This window comes from Girardinichthys multiradiatus, chromosome 13, assembly GCF_021462225.1.
Source record: "Girardinichthys multiradiatus isolate DD_20200921_A chromosome 13, DD_fGirMul_XY1, whole genome shotgun sequence".
NCBI lineage: Eukaryota > Metazoa > Chordata > Actinopteri > Cyprinodontiformes > Goodeidae > Girardinichthys > Girardinichthys multiradiatus.
This window is the reverse complement of record NC_061806.1, coordinates 38,144,023-38,164,216: the sequence shown is the minus strand read 5'-3', so window position 1 is coordinate 38,164,216 and position 20,194 is coordinate 38,144,023.

Genomic DNA, 20,194 nt, shown 5'->3' with positions numbered 1-20,194 from the left:
GACTGTCTTGTTTACTGTGTTTGTTTTCTATGGCCAATTTTTTTTTTTTTTTTTGCACAGTGTTGTTCTGTGTGCTTATTTTATTGGTGAGAGAAGGGAGAGTTGGGGTGAGATCCTGTTTAATTTTGATTGGTTCTGGAACATCTTGAACATGAAGTCACATCTGTCTATCATTGCACGAGATAACATTACGATTGCGCACGATGTTTTTTTCAGCATTGTGACCTCATGCTTTATTTTTTTAGAGACCCGATCGCAGGAAAACTCAAATTGATATTACTGATTCACATTATCCCATGATGAATTGAACATGTTAACATGCAAACACTGCATGTAATGCACACATTATTACACATTATTACACATTTTTTCACAATATGAAAAAATACTGTTAAATGATTAAAGATGCTTAGGTAGATCCAACAAATGACAGTTTCCCTTTTTTCAGTATAGGAAATAATCCATTGAAGAGACAAAAAAGTAGGACAAGATCTATAATACACTCAGTTTTGCGTATGTTTACAATTTGTAAACAAAGACCTGTAGCTTTTTCTACAGAAAGCAAAGCTGACCCTCCCCTCCGTACTCCTGTTCTGAACTATTTTGAGAGGTGGCATAGTTTGGTATCCTAATGGATCTCAACAAGGTGTATATTTAAACTGCCATGCCTCCCAAAACACTTTTTCAGTTCACAAAAGACAAGAACAACACGCATGAGCTCAGAGGTGTAATGGATGCACTAGTCGGCTTGTTTTAGCAACTTTCAGACTGAATAGAATGAGATGTTGGAAAAAGAGTTGAATGAATGACACCATGTTCCTTCATGTATTTATAGTTTTAGGTTAGGTGTGTGCAGTAGTTGAGAAGGTGGATGGATGGGGGGGTAACTATTTTTTCAAAGCATCTGAAGATGAGTCAGGTCTGAGTACCACTTCCCGATTGTGGTGTGTACTGTACATGTCTTCATCCACTGCTTGCATCTTTCTCTACATGAACAAAACTCACATTTTGTTTCGGTGAGCGTTAGCAAGTCGAAAACTGAGGAGCGCTGACGTCAGTAAGATTTATACCTCTATTCTGGTCAGAGCAGCCACACTTCAAATTATTTCATTGATAACAAATGTGTTACTGTTGTTTTACCCCTCTATCACAATTTTTTGAAATTTGTTCTATCTTAAACGTATGGATGGAATTTATGGAAATAATCCATGCAAATGTGTGAAAGGGTGAATCTTTATATAACAAATGACCTTCTGGTGTGTCTAACAAAATCATGTAGCAGCAACACTGAGAAAGAACCCCCACTGTTTTTCCACTCACACATGCGTATGTGTTTCTGTGATTCCGACAAAGATTTGCTCCAGCAATGTATCAGAAGGTTTGCACCCAAACTTCTGCAGAAGTAAGTTTGTAAGGGCAAATATAAACATGCAGGTTATGCTTTTACAGATCTGTCAGCTCTTACAGCGAGCTTAAGAGGTGAATGTGGGCAAACAATAGATTGTAACTCCGAGTCAATCCTAACAGCAACAACCGGCGTGCAAAATCATTTTTCCAAGTTATTATTTTATTGCATCTTTTTTGTTTAATGGAGAAGTGTAGTAATTACATGTCATAGCTTGAATGTTATTTAAGTTTAAAGCAACAGGGTAAACTATTGTTTCCCAAAACTACTTGTTTGTATTCCTTAAAAAATATAAATACTTATCTGTACTTCATTCTGTTCCTGCTGCTCTTTGCCTTTAAGAGACATTAACATTTTTAAAGATATTCATTGAAATAGCTCTTGTAAAATAAATCAGTAGTCGATAAAACTATTGATTAATTTAACTTACTTGTCAGTCATAAAGAACCAAAATCACATAACCATTTTGCATGTGTTAACTTATACAACTGTAAACCCAAAACACCACACATTTTATTTGAAACATCCTGATCAATGACAGCAGCTCTGAGCCGCCTTTACCAAAGTAAGATTTAAAGGATCTAAAAGAGCTACAGCTCAATTACTTTTTCACTTGAGGCCAGGTTGGTTTGGAAATATTTTTTCCCTTAAATTAAACTATCATTTGAAAATAACTTTTGCTTGGCTTATATTAAAATTTGTTTAATTAGTTTGATACAAGTGTGACAAAACAGCAGAACAGAAGAAATCTGGAAGGGCCAAATAATGTGTCACATCATTGTATAAGAAATGCTATGCATATAAATGGTAGGTGGCAGTTTTTGACAAACTGCTCAGGTTCTGAGGTTTTGAAATGCCTCTTTGGTTAATAGTAGTAAAAATTCAGAATAATATAAGAACAGTGAACTATTTATTAGTTGGACATTTTCTGGTTTAATATAAAAGATTTTGTGGTGAAGAATCTCTTTTTAAATTCAATCCTCCTGTTATTGATTTACTGTGTCTCACACATAGTAAGGGCTAAATAGATCTGGGACACATTTAAAGTAAAACTAAAAGTTACAGATTGAAGATCATTTCAAACCTCACACTATTTACTATTCTAAATGCCATTGTGAAGCAATATGGTATGCACCACAAAAACCTGAATGAAACTCAATTTCCCTCCCATCTGAAGACTTACCACGGTTAATAAACTGTTAGGATGTATTTTTATTGTAGAGTGCAATGTGGATATGCTTATATATTTGGTACCAACATCATCACAGAAGACAGATATAGAAGACTGAAAAACAATCTTAGAAACAACTTAATATAGCTTCACTGGCACAAGAAAATTAACACCCTCCTTATAACATCACAAAACCTGTTGCTTTTGTTCTTTGGATGGTAACCCTTGAATTGCATTCTACAGCGAACACAAAAGGATTTAACACATTTTACACCCACAGCTATTTCATTCTGAGATTATTTACCGTGATTACAAATTGATTCTCGGATTCTTGGAACATTCTACGCCCCCATTCATGGTAGGTTAGGTCCTGCAGCTAAGAGGAACTCCCAGCGTCATTTAGATCATTAAAAAGTGTGGTTTGTGAATGAAACTGTGAGGTTTATCTGGCTTATATCACTGCCTATGACACAAATGGAAAGATCAGTGTGGTCAAAAGCACATTATAAATTGTTGATGACATACTTAAGGATTTCAAGTGTGTATTAAACTTTAGTAAAAAACAAACATTGTTTTGGTTTCTCTTGGTAAGTGTTTTTAAGCTGGCATGAAAAATCATAAAACTGCTCAGTTCCTACATTTATATATTTTCAGAGGACTTTATACTACACCATGTTTCTGCCTATTGGAGCTCTGATCAATTGACCTCCCATGAAACACAAAAACTGACCCCCAGTCAAACCAAAATACACTAAGCAATCTCACATCAGGGCATATTAATCATTACAGTCTCCAATCCACTTTTCCAGACTGTGAGTAGGTGATAAATAATGAGTTTAGGTCATCATTTGTTTAAAGTCACTAAGGGTGGTATGAATTTATGCATCAATAGTACAAAACATTTCATTTGTTGTAGCTTTAAAATGTTAGGAACATAATAACCAAAGAAGTATCCTGGCTTACGTTCCTAGGAGGTCGAGGTGGTGCAGAATGAGGTGTTGACCTAAGTTGATTGCATCATCTGCCGACCTGTTTTGACTGGTGAGCAAACTGCAGAGGCCCTGTGATGTCCTTGAGGTACTTCAGGTACATACAAGAAACCCCTCAAACGTCTTGTAGCTGAAAGTGAGAAGTGGGTTATATTGAGTCATTTTTTCCAGAGATGAGAACATGGGATAAGACATAAAAATGTGAGCATTTCCTGGTAAAAAAAAAAAAGAACTGAACATTTAATGGAGTTTCTTTGATGTGACTGTAGGTAGGAGCCAGAAGCCGTTTAAATTATCTAACTGAATGAACAAAGGAACACTACTGTACAGGTCCTTCTCAAAATATTAGCATATTGTGATAAAGTTCATTATTTTCCATAATGTCATGATGAAAATTTAACATTCATATATTTTAGATTCATTGCACACTAACTGAAATATTTCAGGTCTTTTATTGTCTTAATACGGATGATTTTGGCATACAGCTCATGAAAACCCAAAATTCCTATCTCACAAAATTAGCATATAATTAAAAGGGTCTCTAAACGAGCTATGAACCTAATCATCTGAATCAACGAGTTAACTCTAAACACCTGCAAAAGATTCCTGAGGCCTTTAAAACCCCCAGCCTGGTTCATCACTCAAAACCCCAATCATGGGTAAGACTGCCGACCTGACTGTTGTCCAGAAGGCCTCTATTGACACCCTCAAGCAAGAGGGTAAGACACAGAAAGAAATTTCTGAAGGAATAGGCTGTTCCCAGAGTGCTGTATCAAGGCACCTCAGTGGGAAGTCTGTGAGAAGGAAAACGTGTGGCAGAAAACGCTGCACAACGAGAAGAGGTGACCGGACCCTAAGGAAGACTGTGGAGAAGGGCCGATTCCAGACCTTGGGGGACCTGCGGAAGCAGTGGACTGAGTCTGGAATAGAAACATCCAGAGCCACCGTGCACAGGCGTGTGCAGGAAATGGGCAACAGGTGCCGCATTTCCCAGGTCAAGCCACTTTTGAACCAGAAACAGCAGCAGAAGCGCCTGACTTGGGCTACAGAGAAGCAGCACTGGACTGTTGCTCAGTGGTCCAAAGTACCTTTTTCGGATGAAAGCAAATTCTGCATGTCATTCTGAAATCAAGGTGCCAGAGTCTGAAGGAAGACTGGGGAGAAGGAAATGCCAAAATGCCAGAAGTCCAGTATCAAGTACCCACAGTCAGTGATGGTCTGGGGTGCCGTGTCAGCTGCTGGTGTTGGTCCACTGTGTTTTATCAAGGGCAGGGTCAATGCAGCTAGCTATCAGGAGATTTTGGAGCACTTCATGCTTCCATCTGCTGAAAAGCTTTATGGAGATGAAGATTTCATTTTTCAGCACAACCTGGCACCTGCTCACAGTGCCAAAACCACTGGTAAATGGTTTACTGACCATGGTATCACTGTGCTCAATTGGCCTGCCAACTCTCCTGACCTGAACCCCATAGAGAATCTGTGGGATATTGTGAAGAGAACGTTGAGAGACTCAAGACCCAACACTCTGGATGAGCTAAAGGCCGTAATCGAAGCATCCTGAGCCTCCATAAGACCTCAGCAGTGCCACAGGCTGATTGCCTCCATGCCACGCCGCATTGAAGCAGTCATTTCTGCAAAAGGATTCCAGACCAAGTATTGAGTGCATAACTGTACATGATTATTTGAAGGTTGACGTTTTTTGTATTAAAAACATTTTTCTTTTATTGGTCGGATGAAATATGCTAATTTTGTGAGATAGGAATTTTGGGTTTTCATGAGCTGTATGCCAAAATCATCCGTATTAAAACAATAAAAGACCTGAAATATTTCAGTTATTGTGCAATGAATCTAAAATATATGAATGTTAAATTTTCATCATGACATTATGGAAAATAATGAACTTTATCACAATATGCTAATATTTTGAGAAGGACCTGTATATAAATAGGTAATCCAGAGATCAGACACACAGGAACCAAATCGGATTGAACAGAAACCTGTAGGGAGAGCAAAATACATTCTGGCAGTGAATTATTTCTACACCAAAGGAGCTGAGGACTAAATTGTAAGACAGGTGTCTGGATTAACAATAAGGAACAGGTGTGCAGGGGAGAAGAACCCCAGCTGACTGGAACAGCAACGGAAAGAGCTAAACTATTTAAAGCTAGAAGTGAAACTAGATGAAATGTAACACATAACAAGATTGAATATAACAGAACTTCAAACAAAAAGAAAAAAAATTCCCCCAGACCTGAATCTCATCTAAGTGATATCATTCACTCCTTATGGTGTTAGAATGCAGCATTTCTCCTGTTCCCACTGGATGTATGCAAATCTGCATGTAAATAAGGTCAAATGAGTTGTCCACTATTGGTACAATGATGAGCTGCTGATATGATGTTGGGTGGAAACTGGTTTTTTTTCTGAGACTGGAGCTGGCTTATTCAAATGTCAAAGATCCTTTTGTTTCTGTCAGACACCTACATATAAAGCCAGATGACAGTGTGACTAAGTCCTGCTTTGAAAGGATAAAGCTGTTGCTAAGGATGACTAATCAGCTGATAAACAAGCTGATGTTTTGACCTTAGCGATCAATTATAAACCTCAGGCTTTCCTCTGTGGTTCATACAGAGAAGTTGTTGTTTCTTTGTGTGTGAAGGAATTTTTGTAGGTTATGAAATTTATGTTTTGATCACATGGTTCTTGTCTCTCATAACAGCATGTTTCTTTGTGTTTAGTCATATTTGTCCTGTTCAGAAATGCTGGTGTAAATAACCAGTGAGAGTTTTTTCACATCTGATCCATTTGAACTTTCGAGCCTGGAAGCTGTAAAAGACTTAGTCGCTGGCAGCAGATTGAGTGTGTGTGGGGGGGGGGGGGGGGGGGGGGGGGGGGGGGTGTATGTGTGTCTTTGGTCATGTGTGGATGGAAGTTCACACTTCCACGCTGTCACACATACAGGTCCTTCTCAAGAAATTAGCATATTGTGATAAAGTTCATTATTTTCCATAATGTCATGATGAAAATTTAACATTCATATATTTTAGATTCATTGCACACTAACTGAAATATTTCAGGTCTTTTATTGTCTTAATACAGATGATTTTGGCATACAGCTCATGAAAACCCAAAATTCCTATCTCACAAAATTAGCATATCATTAAAAGGGTCTCTAAACGAGCTATGAACCTAATTATCTGAATCAATGAGTTAACTCTAAACACCTGCAAAAGATTCCTGAGGCCTTTAAAACTCCCAGCCTGGTTCATCACTCAAAACCCCAATCATGGGTAAGACTGCCGACCTGACTGCTGTCCAGAAGGCCACTATTGACACCCTCAAGCAAGAGGGTAAGACACAGAAAGACATTTCTGAACGAATAGGCTGTTCCCAGAGTGCTGTATCAAGGCACCTCAGTGGGAAGTCTGTGGGAAGGAAAAAGTGTGGCAGAAAACGCTGCACAACGAGAAGAGGTGACCGGACCCTGAGGAAGATTGTGGAGAAGGGCCGATTCCAGACCTTGGGGGACCTGCGGAAGCAGTGGACTGAGTCTGGAGTAGAAACATCCAGAGCCACCGTGCACAGGCGTGTGCAGGAAATGGGCTACAGGTGCCGCATTCCCCAGACCTGGGCTACAGAGAAGCAGCACTGGACTGTTGCTCAGTGGTCCAAAGTACTTTTTTCGGATGAAAGCAAATTCTGCATGTCATTCGGAAATCAAGGTGCCAGAGTCTGGAGGAAGACTGGGGAGAAGGAAATGCCAAAATGCCAGAAGTCCAGTGTCAAGTACCCACAGTCAGTGATGGTCTGGGGTGCCGTGTCAGCTGCTGGTGTTGGTCCACTGTGTTTTATCAAGGGCAGGGTCAATGCAGCTAGCTATCAGGAGATTTTGGAGCACTTCATGCTTCCATCTGCTGAAAAGCTTTATGGAGATGAAGATTTCATTTTTCAGCACGACCTGGCACCTGCTCACAATGCCAAAACCACTGGTAAATGATTTACTGACCATGGTATCACTGTGCTCAATTGGCCTGCCAACTCTCCTGACCTGAACCCCATAGAGAATCTGAGGGATATTGTGAAGAGAACGTTGAGAGACTCAAGACCCAACACTCTGGATGAGCTAAAGGCCGCTATCGAAACATCCTGGGCCTCCATAAGACCTCAGCAGTGCCACAGGCTGATTGCCTCCATGCCACGCCACATTGAAGCAGTCATTTCTGCAAAAGGATTCCCGACCAAGTATTGAGTGCATAACTGTACATGATTATTTGAAGGTTGACGTTTTTTGTATTAAAAACACTTTTCTTTTATTGGTCGGATCAAATATGCTAATTTTGTGAGATAGGAATTTTGGGTTTTCATGAGCTATATGCCAAAATCATCCGTATTAAGACAATAAAAGACCTGAAATATTTCAGTTAGTGTGCAATGAATCTAAAATATATGAATATTAAATTTTCATCATTACATTATAGAAAATAATTAACTTTATCACAATATGCTAATTTTTTTAGAAGGACCTGTACCTTCATGGTCTCACAGAAACTCAAAAGTCTTTCATGCGCTGTACATTACTCTCACATACGGATCAGCGTTCAGAAACAAAGCCTTCACACTCACACCACCGCGCTCCAAAATTAATGGTGGGTTCCCCCAACTTAGGCCATTATACTCAGAAATGAGTGATATGCTCATTTCTGTTGAAACAGATGTGACATTGGTTAATGTCAAGACCTTTTACTGTATACTCTGCCAGCAGATTGGCTTTCTATCAGTGGCGATTGCTCCAAGACTGCAAGGGAAGCTTTAAACAGTGAGTTCAATAGCAAAGCAAAAATGCTGGGCTTTGTCCCGCCCATCGGACACTCAGCATCTCTGGGGGTCTATGGGGCAGTGGGCTGGCCTTGGCTGGCCCAGACGCTCAGCTTCTGCATGATGATTAGATGATCTGTCTGAGGCTGAATCCCTTTTTGATTGACAGCGAAATGAGCGAATCAGCGATTTTGAAATTGAGCTTCCCCTCCTTGAAAGACCAGCATCCGCCACTGCTTTCTATGAACCACAAACAACAATATGGAATCACTAATAGGATGTTAGTCAGATGTTAGGAAGCGCATCAATCAGGTTTCAAAATTTGTATACGTCAGTTGACAGATTATCTTGACTGGATGCAGTCAAAGTTAAAGTCATGCCTTACAGGCTTTTAGGATATGATTAAAAGTCAAAGAGACTAGTTAGAATAATAACACTATTGAATAATCTTTTTTCTTCCCCCTATTTGTTAAGGAGTGTAAGACATGCAGGCAATGGGAGCTCAATATGTAAAACCACAAGTCAGAAAAAGTGGAAACAGTTTGGACGAGGGAAATTTTAAAAATAACATGCTTTGAATTTCAAAATACTACTGAAACTGCCTTTCATTAATATTTCCTATATTTTATTTTTTAAAACATAAACCTTAGACTAAATCCCTACTGGTGCAGTAAAAAATATTGGATAAAAGCATCCATCTCTACATACAGAATGATGGTTATTTGAGGAAACCAGATTAAACTTCACAATCTTGTTTTGGAGATTTATTACATGTATGCTGTCTGCATCCCATGCAGTTGCAACATTTCTTCTGTTCAGTGGATGTTAGGATAGAAAATACTGTGAATATGAACACAGTGCTGTGAAAACCTATTTGTCCTTTTATTAATTACATATTATCATGCAAAAGATAATCTAAGTAAATACCAAATGCATAACTAGTTGTGCCAGTCTTGACAAATGCAGCTATTGTACCTGTTTAAGGTTTCAGCATAGCTTTTAAATTATTTAAAGATGGACTTACTGGTATGCTTCAGATCATTGTCCTGCAGCATAGTGCAAGGGTGCTTGAGCTTAATGTCATGAACTGATGGCTGGATATTCCCCGTCAAACTTCATGGTTTCACTGATACAGCAAGTCGTACTTGTCCTGCAGCAGCAAACTTCCCGGAGCAGCACTCTTCCACCGGAATGTTTGTGTGGATGATGTTCTGTCTCTAAAAGACTGTGTCAGTTATATGCCAAGACGAGACGGGCCATTGTTGGTCTTGGAACTCTCACATGGATAGCGTTTTTCCACAGTCTCATCATTCTGTTTCACTGAATTTACTTGAGACACGTGAAGCCTGCTGTACCCTAAATGTTATTTAGGGTACTGTTCTTATCTCCAAGAGGTTCATTTTGATGGGCTGGGAAGGTTTCTTCTGTTTTGTTTTGTTTTGTTTTTTTGTTTTGATATTTGGGGTTAATGGCTTTCACTGTGATTTCAGAGTTGAAAAGCCTTAAAAACCTATTTGTAAGCTTTACTAAATGCATATATATCAATAACTTTATCTCCCATCAGTTCTTTGGATAAGGTCACATTGTGCTATGTTTAGAAATATTTTACCTTACTTCCTGTTGTCAGACAGGTCCTGTTTGAGTGATTACTTGACTCAACAGGTTTGGCTGTAATCAAGCCAGTAATCACAGCACAGAGAGATGCTGCAGTTAGGTGCTTCTTCTCACAAATCCCGTTTTAAAAGAAAATAGTTGTAACTTTTCTGAAAACGTTTAATAAAATTAAGAAGCTAAATTCATCAAAATTATGTTGTGGCTAAAAGTATTGATGTTAAAGGATTGTTAAACATTGATGTATAATTTTTATTTGTGCTTTTTTTTACCTTCTGAGTTGTTGATGAAATTACAAAAAGGGGTCTTTTACAACTTCTGCACAGTTCTGTATGTGTGGAATAGTTTTACAGTTTATGTGTAAAATAATGGTGTGATTTATAACTATAGTGAGCACCAACATCTGGGTGCCCAAACAATTCAAATATAAAAGCTGCAAGGTATTATTGTGAAAATACTTTGTTGAACCTTCATTTGCATAATTCCCTCAAACATGCTCATTCTCTGGGGAATTACCACTGCTACTAAAATGATCAGCAAAAAAATGAGTATTGTTTTGGAAATGGCTTCTGTCAATGCATATTGAATATGTCAAAAAAAAGTTTACAGGCAAAATTTTCCTGTCAGGACACAACATGTTCTAATAGTTTGCAGCTCATCTCTTTCACCTTCACAACTGCAGCTTTACATGATGGTATTATGGACCCAGATGGCTGGAGAAGATGTAATCTCTCCACAAGCTTTCATAGTGTGCTGACAAACACGCCTAGGACACATGTCTGGTTTCACTGCCAATTCTCTGTTGACATGACTGGTCTTAAACTCACCAGAACACTCAATCCTGCACAGCTGTCCAACGCTCTGCACTGGGAGTTTCACATCCATGTAAACAACTGAATATTTTCAGTTGTTTTTGAAAGTTTTTGCTCACTCAGGATAAACCTTTCAAACTATCTGTGACTTTTCAGTCCTTTTTATAAGATAAAATAACAGTGACTTTTTAAGTAATTGTATCCCATGCACTTTTTTACAATTGTCCTTTAAACACTGAACATTTCATTGTTGGGAAAGCTGTTGATTGGGATTTTATGTTGTAAAACCACATAAGAAAACAATAATTGGAAAAAAAAGGAAACAGGGTCTAATCTTTTTTCACAAATAAATGCAATTAAATTGTTCAGTACTTTTGCAGTTATGTGGATTACTCAAAGCACTTTTACAGTAAAGCCACTTTCACCCAGGTCTGCAGTCAAAAATATGCATTCATACATACATTAGTATGCAGATCTGCAGGCAACTTGGGGTTAAGTGCCTTGCCAAGAATCATTTTAGGGGTGAGGGTAATTAACCCAAAAGAAGTATGAATATGTGTGGTGTGCATTTGTTTTCATCCCGTTTACTCCTATATTCCTAAATAAAATCTAGTACAACCTACTGTCTTCAAAGGTTACCTAATTTATAAATAATGTGCACTTGTGTGGAAATGGATCTCAGTATAATTCCAACAGTTTGGGATGGCCTAAAAGGTTGTTTAGAGAAAAGTAGAGACCAAACAGCATCATGGAGACCAAGTAACACAGCAGACAGGTCAGGGCAAAGGTTCTGGAGCCATAATGAGCCGTAGCTTTAGTTCCTGCGGGTCATACCCTGGAAAGGAAGGATGAGGAGAAAAATACCAAACAACCTGCACACAGCTCTATGGATATGACACTTACTTTCATAACTATATATCTATATATAGATATATATCTATATATGTATCTTTTGCATCAAAAACTGAACAGCAAAATGAACGAGCCATTGCCCTTGCATAAAAGGATGAAAAATCTCAGGAAAGGTTGTCAAGTTCAAATGCACAAAAAGGTAAGAAGTAGGTTTACTTTGCGTTAGCCGTAATGCTCCACTTGTGAAAGTAAATCTGTTGGACTTCTTCTTGGCACTCGGACAACATTTCTGAGTGCTATTCTGCCAGACAGGACACGGTTAAAAAAAAAAAGAAGTAAGTTTACTACAAATACAGCAGCTTTGCATAACTATTGGTCTGTGCTCACTGATAAACAGGTGGTTTATTTCCGTAAAATATTTCTGTAACAGAAGAGTAATGCCATGTGTGTCCCTGTTTGTACACTCACAAAATCTTCGAGAAATGTGTTGTAGCTGCTGAAACCATGGGAAATGTGGTGTTTATTTGTGCAGCAATACAAACTTTTGTTCTATCTTATTAGGCTTTTTTTTTATCAGGAGACATTGTTTTCTTACATTTATGAAATTAAGCTTAAAATAACAAAAACATTGTCAGGTTAGAAGATGGGTCCACAAAACTAAAACTGACCAAATCAGAATTTGAAGTTAACATTTGTTGTAGATACAAGCAACAAAGGCACAATAAAATTTAATGTTGGAGCACAATATAAGTTTTGTTTATTTTTATTTTTTTAACTATTTTGAGTCATATAGTGTAATTTCTTTTAATCAGGACAAAGCAAAACAAAGTGCTTCCATTCTGTAAACATAACTGTAAAAATTTCAATATGAAGAAATGGACCCAAAGATTTGTTGTGCTTTTCTTTAAAGAAAAGGAAAACAAGCAGTATGTAATTGTTCTGCCACTCTTTAAGTGACAGCAGCAATTATGCGATGATTAAATGCTGAAAAGGACCCAGTTTGAGAACTGAGTCATTTTCATAAGAAAACCCAATGCAAAACAGGCAACCATGTATGTTTGCAAGAGTTTTAAAACCCCCTGAAATATTGTTTTCACTTTTCATGATGTGACACCCACAAAGTTCAATGTGTTTTATTGGAATTTCATGTACACAAATATATACATAAATGTGTAAATATCAATGAAAATGTGCCATTCATTTGTTTTTAGCCAAACTTACTGTCATTAGTGAAGGATCATGAAGACCAAGGAACACAGGTCAGACAGGTCAGATATGTAGTTGTGGAGAACTTTAAACTAGGGTTAGAATATAAGACAATATCCCGAGCTTTGAAAATCACACAGAGCACTGTGAGATGGCCTGGGCAATGAGAGCATTAATCAAAAATGCAGCCAAGAAACCTACTTTACCTCTGGCGGACCTGCAAAGATTCACAGTTCATGGTTGGATAATTTATCCACAGGACAACTATACGCTCTACATTCCATAAATCTGACAGTTTGGACGAAATTAGTTGGTGAAAGAAAGCATAAGAAGTCATGTCAAAGGTTGCAATCGTGCTGTGCTGACGTTTTTCTTAAGCATGGACAGATTTTGGGAAGACATGTGGTGCTAAATGCAGGCCAATTCTGAAAGAAACTATGCTATGGGGTAAAAGGGAGGTGTACAAGAAGAAGCTGGAGAGCAAGCTCCAGCAAAACAATATCAGAGATGTGTGGACAGGGATGAAGAAGATCACAGGCTTCAAGCAGAAGGATGAGCAGAGCAGCTCTGTGGAATTCTGCTGCACCTCTTCAACCTTAGCCTGGCCCAGAAGAAGGTTCCGGTGTTGTGGAAGACCTCCTGTCTTGTTCCGGTACCAAAGAAAACTCACCCATCAGTCCTCAATGACTATAGACCTGTTGCCCTGACATCCCACATCATGAAGGTCCTAGAGAGACTCCTGTTGGCCCACCTGAGTAAGCAAACAATGAACTATCAGGACCCCCTTCCGCTTGCTTATCGCTGTGGAGTTGGAGTTGAAGATGCACCTGGTTCAACAAACCCACTGTCATCTGGACAAAGCCAGCAGCACTATGAGCATCATGATTTCTCCAGTGCATTTAATACAATCCAACCTGATTTGCTTTGTCAGAAACTCCAGAAGACTCAGGTGGAGGCCTCAACAATCTCCTGGATCAAAGACTACCTGACAAACAGACCACAGATTGTGAGACTGAAGGGTTATGAGTCTAACCAGGTAGTCAGCAGCACAGGAGCACCACAGGGGACTGTACTCTCACCATTCCTTTTCACTCTGTACACCTCAGACTTCCAGTACAAGACAGACTCCTGTCATCTGCAGAAATACTCAGATGATTCTGCAGTCGTGGGGTGGATCAGAGATGGACAAGAAGCTGAGTACAGGAAGGTGGTGGACCGCTTTGTGGCATGGTGTGGAAACAATCATCTTATCTTGAACGTGACTAAAACAAAGGAGATGATTGTAGATTTTAAGAGAAACAGGAATAAGTCAAAATCTATTTCCATCATGGGAGAAGAGGTGGAGGTGGTGGAGGAGTATATATACCTCGGTGTTCACCTGGACAACAGACTAGAGTGGAGATGCAACTCTGAAGCCGTCTACAAGAAGGGACAGAGCAGACTGTACTTCTTGAGGAAGCTTAGGTCCTTTGGTGTTTGCAGCAAGATGCTGCATATCTTCTATAAGTCTGTTGTGGAAAGTGTGATCTCTTCTGCCATCATCTGCTGGGGAAGCACCATCAGAGCCAGGGACTTAAAAAAGCTCAACAAGCTGATAAAAAAGGCTGGCTCTGTTCTGGGGACTCCTCTGGAACCTTTGGAGATTATTGTGGAAAGATGGATTCTTCATAAAATGAAGAACATTATGGAGAACCCTGAGCATCCTCTTCATCAGACTGTCCTACAACAACAGAGTGTCTTCAGTCAGAGGCTTCTTCAGATCTGCTGTAAGACGGCATCTACAATGGCTCTTTGAGGAAACCTTCATAATGAGCTAAAACAACATTTAATTTCCCTTTGGGATTAATAAAGTATGTTTGAATTGAAATGAATTGAATTGAAAAGACTTGAGACTGGGGTTCACCTTGCAGCAGCACAACAACCCTAACCTTACAGCCAGAGCTAGAATGGAATGGTTTACCTCAAAACATATTCATGTGTTAGAATGGCCTAGTTAAAGTTCAGACCTAAATTCAGAAGGTAGGTCTTTCACGTAAAGGGAATGCTCATGCTGTGTAGGTACCATTTGTACAAAGCACCACTAAATTGTCTCTGCCAGGAAAGATATCAGGAAAAATCTTCAATATAAAAGTCCATAATGTTCAAATCTTTGTCAAAACCAAACCTAGAGATAATTATCTTAGTGACTTTAAAAGGTCCTTTACTCTCCCACCAATTAATTCTTCAGGATGATGGACACTGTTAAGGAATCAACCAGATTTGTCATACTGAAAATCCCAAAGCGAGATCAGGGAAACTAACATAGCTCCATAGTTAAGCCCTAAAGAAACACGACAAGCAAATAAGTGGATTTGATTCTGAAGAGGGGAAAAAAATTAAGGATATCTCAGAGCATTGACTAGTGAACCTTCAGTGGAAACAGGAAGAATAGGAGATTAGTCAGGAACTGATAAGTATTAAGGACATCAAGTGACCATGGCAAAAAGTGCATAACAAATTACAAATTTAATCTGTTGTAACAAATTCAGACTTACCAAAGTTTTGACTAAGATTATGAAGCCCTAGTTTGATACTGAATGTTTCAAGATGTTTCAAATTACTGCTTGTAGTCTTGGAAAATTAGACTGTTAGACTTTCTCAATCCAACTTGATCTGAAAATTAACACTCTTAAAAAATCCAGACATTAAATGATATATGTATGTAATGATATTTATATGAAACTTCCTTACCAAGAAGCTGTCACTCAGTTGTGAGTATTATCTTTTAGTCCAAACGTCTAGTACAGGAGGATATTACTAAAAACATAATTAGGGAGTATATTACATTGATTGAAGAAGCAATAAAGGTTTGTGACTCAACTGCATTTTCAATAAACTGAAAACACTGACAGATAATTTATTGTAAGCCAATTGATGTTAGTCACTAACATTTTCTTCACCTGCTGCATTTAGGAAGAAAAAGAAACTAAACTTTAGCTTAAATGTTCTTTAGTTGTAGAAGGAGTCTCTGTCTTCATTCCCATTGGGCCATCTTGCTAAATGAATACCGTTACTGTTATGACGCACAGCAGGGACGTCGGCAAATTAATGGTTCCCAGGGTACTAAAATTAACCCAACATATTCCCACTCATCAAACCCATTAAACTGCGTAAGTGTTCATTTTTAAATGGAGATGATGTAAAACGTGGGCTACTATATCCTCTGCTGTTCAAGGAAAAAGCCAGGATTTTCTTGGCTGGTAGCTGGAACAGACAGTAAATAGTGAATAGAATGGTTCATATGAGGGTGGCAGACGATCCACTGAATTAGTCCCAGAATACACTGACAGACATTTATATGTTTTAACAGTCTCTTTCTGGAGCCCGAACAATTCTGGCATTTTGCAGCTATTTGATGCAATTTGATTCCAAAGATCCACATTGCATTTATATTTTATTGGCATTTACCTACATGAACCTGAAGCTTTAGAAGCTGTTTTTTATATATTTAGAAATGTTGGGTATTCAAAATATATCTGATATGAAATTTCAAGCCAAAGAATTATGTTCAGCGTTAAAAAGTTGAAATCTACTGTAAAAAAGTAATAGAAAAATCGATTGCCATGAAGCACATCAACAGTCAGTCCTTACCAGTACAAAATGTGTAGAAAACATATTTTACAATGACTTTCTGTGTTTCAAAGTCTTCATTTCAAATCTCCAATGGTAAACAGCATACCACACATTTTTTCTTCAATTGTCTTTAAATTATAGCTGTTCATACAGCTTTTACAGTGGATTCAGTGCAGACCAGAATCTACCAGCTAGTTTTATTACATCTCCACTCTCATTGTTCAAGCAAATAACATCAAAAAAGTATGGTTTAGTTTTGTTTATTATTTTGCTTTCAGTTGCCCTGAACAGGACAAATGCAGAAAATTATTAAATATCTTTGTGCATATTTCTATAAATATATAAAAATACTGTGAACTCCTCATCTTGTTGTAAGAACCTTATGTACATTTATCACTGAAATGAATGTCATACTTATTTTGGGCTTTTACTGATTTATCCAAATATTCTGATTTATTCACACTTTTAAAAACATCCTGTAACAATCATGTAAACAATCTGTTGATGAGATTTTCAGAAAACAAAACAGTGCTGTTTTATGCCAATCTGCACGCTGGAGGTGCACACTCTGTCTGTCTTAAGGAGAGGGCAGAACCCGTCTGCTAAAAGGAGTGTGTGGCTGTGTTGTGCCTCAGTTAAGAGGGGATCTTTTTGGCACAAGAAGTCATACAGCTCTCTACTGGTTGATGAATTTTCCAGCCAGAATGCTAGTAGCACTTCTGGTATGAACAGTGTTTCCAGGTGTACACCTTCCACCACTTTGGGTTTGTAAGTGTTCACACCTGGGTTCTTTAAAGAGCAAAACAATGCATGACTGCATCTGGGAGGAGTTTCCTGGATGGCTGGGTGAAGCTGTGTCTCAGAGGTTCCCATGACCGGCTCTGACGAGGGCCTAAGAGGTTCTTTGAGCTCCTCTCAGCTGGTGACTTGGTTAGTCACACAGGGTGGTGTACTGCTTTCACCCAGTGGTTTTGGGTGGGGCCAGCCTGGCCAGCGGGTCCTGGCCACCGAGAAAAGCTCTGTGTTCAATGTGCACATATAGATGGGGTGCACCAGAGTCATGACTTTGAGTGTGATGTCCAGCTCCACCCAACTAGTGATGCATGATCTGTCTTGGGTGCGGCTGATGATGCTGACATCACATGCTTCGGCCTGAAATGGTTCATTGAGGGAGAGCATGGCTCTACTCACCTCCTCAAACAAGACCGAGAACATCAGGCGGATCTCTGATCCCTTTTTAAAATAGAAACTCCTCCTATAATGATCAGACAGTATAGATGACGTGCATGTCCATTTTGGTTTAGTTTACCTGAGAACCTTGGAAAGATGGTTTGTGGTGTTTCTCCTGGAGAGGTCCCAAGGGGTACTTGGAGTTTCCCAGGTTGGTCTCCCAATCCGATCAGGTAGACTCTGATGGCTGTAGTGACTGGGTCCACGCCTACTCATGCTGACGGGGATTCTGGGTCTGGTTTAACTTGAGGGTCGGCTTCCTGTTTCCAGGGCTGTGGTGGCATAGTGGCCTGACGCACCACTTCTGTCACCATCTTGCGTAAGGCATCCTCCCTCTCTTTCCCCAGAATCCCTTCTGCATGTCGGTTCCATCCTTTACCATCAGGTTTACCTTTAGGCCTCAAGTGATGGTCAGGTCGTCTGTTCGACCGGAAATGGTCCGTCAACTTTGACTGTGGTTGGTATTCAGTACCACCCCCCCAGCTGACCAAACCTATGTTGCTCCCTGAATCTGTTCTTAACGTGGGTTCCTGCTGAAGGCATTTCCTGACCTTCTAACGCAAGGCTGGTTCTTTCAGTCTGGACCTGTAAAACCCTAGCCTGGCCCTCTGATCCCTTGGTCGGGCGAGCACGTGTTTCCCACGCCATCTGAGCATATTTGCGGATCTCTTGCATGCTCATGGTCTTTGTTCTGCAATACATAGTAACATCATATCGCACACTTACATGAAGGTTGTGGAGGAACAGGGATTTAAAAGCATGTTCCTCCTCAATGCCGGGAGCATTGCGTCCTTGAAAGTAAACAGCTCTCAAGCACCGGTAATACTCCCTGGGTGCTTCACTTTTCTTTTGCTGGATAGCGAAAGCACCAAGTGTGGCGGAGGCCCGGTCCGTGTACACAGAATATTCTTCCTTTAAAGCTTTTGCAAAGGGTTGAATTACGGTCTCGGACTGCAGGGGTCAGGCTCTCCATGAAAACATGGACGCTCCTGGATGTTGTCTTCCAGATGAGCTTCAGTTTTTCCCGTGCTGATGGACAGTACAAATCTAAAAGACAGCGTTCAACTTCCCTAAGATAATCATCAATGTTTGATTCTGCATTATTAGGATCGAAATGCTCTATGTCTTTGGCCAGAGACTCAAGCTGGCGGGTGCGCAATCCACTCTCAGGGATTGGTGCAGGCCCATCTGAGTCATCATCTGAGAGTTCACTCCGGCTGCACTCAGCGTGTGTCAGTGCATCCCACCTCATCCTCGGGGGAGGCAGTGGAGGCTGCTCAGGGTACAACGGTGGGCCCTGTGCTCCCTGGACTCGGGTCCTGGGCACCGGTTGCGGTATGAATCACCTGAATCCCAGGGCCGGCTCTCCTGTCGCCTTGGCGGAGGTGAGGGATCATAAAGGACCATACTGCGAGTCAAGTTTGAAGGCTGCTCGCCTCTAAGCCTAGAACTATTTATTCCCGCTGAATCCCCAGCCAGGTATCGTTCATGGCTGCTGATTACTGTGGGGTGGGGCACCGCACCACTGAACCTATTCTGACTACTTACACCTATTATTGCCTCGGTGGGTGTATGGGGAACCCCATGAGCCTGGAAAGGTAATCTCTGGAGAGCAGTTTCCACATCCTCCAGATCTGACCTGCAGGTTCTCTCAGGGTATCGCAGGTGTGGCTCACCTTCAAAGGTTTCAACCTGTGAGGTGGGTTTCTGTTCGCCCCCCCATTCCTCCAGGGATGGGGGAGTGGCCTGCCAACCCTCAATTGTACTTGTACTCGTGGTCTTCCGCTTATCCGGGACCGGGTCGCGGGGGCAGCAGACTCAGCAGAGACGCCCAGACGTCCCTCTCTCCAGACACCTCCTCCAGTTCCTCCAGGGGGAGGCCGAGGCGTTCCCAGGCCAGCCGAGAGACATAGTCCCTCCAGCGTGTCCTGGGCCGTCCCCTGGGCCTCCTCCCGGTGGGACGTGCATGGAACACCTCCCGAGGAAGGCGTCCAGAAGGCATCCGGTATAGATGCCCGAGCCACCTCAACTGGCTCCTCTCGATGTGGAGGTGCAGCGGCTCTACTCCGAGCCCCTCCCGGATGGACGAGCTCCTCACCCTATCTCTAAGGGAGTGCCTGGCCACCCTACGGAAGAAGCTCATTTCAGCCGCTTGTATCCGGGATCTCGTCTCATGACCCAAAGTTCATGGCCATAGGTGAGGGTAGGAACGTAGACCGACCGGTAAATTGAGAGCTTTGCTTTTCGGCTCAGCTCTCTCTTCACCACAACGGACCAGCACAGCGCCCCCATTACTGTGGCAGCCGCACCGATCCGTCTGTCGATCTCCCGCTCCATTCTTCCCTCACTCGTGAACAAGACCCCGAGATACTTAAACTCCTCCACTTGAGGCAGGAACTCCCCTCCAACCTGAAGAGGACAAGCCACCCTTTTCCGGTCGAGTACCATGGCCTCGGACTTGGAGGAGCTGATCCTCATCCCAGCCGCTTCA